Genomic DNA, 2,480 nt, shown 5'->3' with positions numbered 1-2,480 from the left:
GCAGATAGGAGGATTCTCAGGATCACAGCTGCAGGAGAGCCTACTCCGGAACCCTCGTTAATGTAACTTAGGCGTGTTGTCGGAACAGACTTATAAACTATCCTGAACAAGTGCAACTAGAGTCTTACCTTTTGCGAGATCCTGTCTGTGTAGGGATTCTCGTGCTGCGTATACTTGTCTTTTGTAGTATATCTTATTCGCAGCAATATTCTTGTGGTAAATCTAAAGTATTGTAACTCTGTTCATGGTTGCACGGTTGTGTTTTGTCTGTAAACGTCTTATGTTCAAATCTAATGTCTTTAAGTTTCAGTATGATTCCGACATTGTCATACGACTCGATTCAATTTGATCCTCACAAAAACAGCTTCATACGTACATCTCTTTCTTTTAGATCACTTTTCCAACGAAGCCGTCATATCAGAACACCGAAGTACTCATGCCAGGAGTACCTCTTAGTTGTTTTCCTTTCCGAAGAAATCCCCGAAGTACCACTCGTGCAGTACGTCAAGTTCAATCCAAGGATTTATACGATTGATCTATCACTGAGGAATGTATACATAAGAGTGATATATAATCAAGGTTCTACAGGTTTAGAATTGATGATTCCACTTTAACTTCTTTTTCCCCGATGGGATGTGAGCTTAAAGAAGAATCAGTTATTCGACTACCTTTTCAATCTTAATTATATACGACTCGTATACACAAAATTGTGATTGTGAAACTAGGTATGAATTCTAATATGAACTTCAGGACGGAGAACTGCCTAAGCCTACGAGTAATCACATCGTCATGTGAACAAACTTAGAACCCAGTACGACTCTTGTAAACCGATCGTCCTATAGTCTAAACACCTACTAAGATACCAGAACAGTACAAACAACTTAACAAACTGCACAACGATAGAATAAGAAGACTAGGCTCCTCACCCTGGAGAACCCCCAGTCTTATTCTCCCAGAGAGCGACGGATTGCATCGTATGTGCCTCAGATATTGAGGACTCCATCAAGATTTTCATTAGAAATCCTTATCTCTGCCTCGCGTAGATGAAATGGTTGAGCAAACGCAAGGAAAGACTTACTTTCAGAAATGGATCTGAGATCTGAATATCATCAGTTCGAGTGTTAGGGAAGGATGTCCGGAAGACTATCTTCCGAATTCGATGCGGACACTTCGAGTCCGTAGTGATACCCTTTGGATAGGACCAATACGCCCATAGCTTTCATGAGCTAAACGAGTAGAGTTCATCTTTCTTACTTGGATCAGTTCGTCATTCTCCATGTAACGACTTACTTATCTGCCCTCGTAGTAAGAAGGAACCCGCAGAAACATTACCCTCGGAGAAACTTTTCACAAAAAGTTATCTGAACACGGGTATTAGAATTAAAGAGTCGAATTCCGAAGGAACACTTATAGTGTTGTGGAATCCTTGAGTACTCTGTCGGTTCACCGAAAACCGTTGGGAATTTGTCGGCACCTGAGACGCCGACAGAAATTCGTCAAATTCTAGGTCTTACAAACCTACTGTCATAGTTCATCCAGAACTCCTCGCATATTACAGGAACTCATACGACTTTGACCCAGCAGAGGGTGGCCCTTGATTGGGAAGTTAAACAAGAAAAACGAACCTTGGAAATTCCAAGTGAGAGACCAAGTTCTTTAGGGAAACTCACTCTAGGAATGGCTTAATACGCTTTGTATCGCGTTGAAAGCTAAATCCAAGATAGATAGAACCTCCTAGATTCCTACCAGAATTGGTCCTGTACCTCGCACAAACTAGACCTACTCCGTGAACTCAATAGCGTACATTCTACTCTTCGCGTCTGGATCATGAAACCGTACCTTTCTGTTAGGACTCTTGTAAGTCCACTCGTCGAGATCCACGCCTTCGTATATGAACCGTAGTGACCCTCGACCGAGAGGTCAAACGGACGAAGCATCGCGACCGCCCATTAGTGTAGGTTCGTTGGGATACCAACCGAGAACCCGATTTCACTTAGGAGCGCTAGAACTAATCGATTAAGAAGTTTCCTCCTCATGACTTGATCATTCGTACCTACTTCCTTGTCTAAATTCTAATTTCGGGACGAAATTCCCTTTAACGGGGGGATGATGTGACAACCCGAAAATTTCTAACTTGCATTCTTCATTCCTTATCAATAATAGACTCGTTTGGCTATTTTGTAGTACCATTTAGGGTCTATTGGAGCGTTCTAAACGTGTTATAATCAAGGTTGGAGTGTGGAAAAGGCTTAACTCAAAGTGTAGGAATCAAAAAGAGGCCAAACACTCCAACACATGGAGTGTGCGGCCACACACATGTGTTTGCGGCCTCACACCCTTCCCAACCGCACACTCCACCTATATATACCACACTTAGTCATTTTTGAACATTTCTTTCACTTCTTCAAGCATAGAACTCGAAATCCTCTCAAGTATCATCCATTCTCCTTGAAGATCTTCATAAATGGTACCAAGAACAC

Source organism: Lactuca sativa, chromosome 9 (assembly GCF_002870075.4).
Source record: "Lactuca sativa cultivar Salinas chromosome 9, Lsat_Salinas_v11, whole genome shotgun sequence".
In the NCBI taxonomy this organism is placed as follows: Eukaryota; Viridiplantae; Streptophyta; class Magnoliopsida; order Asterales; family Asteraceae; genus Lactuca; species Lactuca sativa.
Note: the sequence above shows the minus strand (reverse complement) of the source record.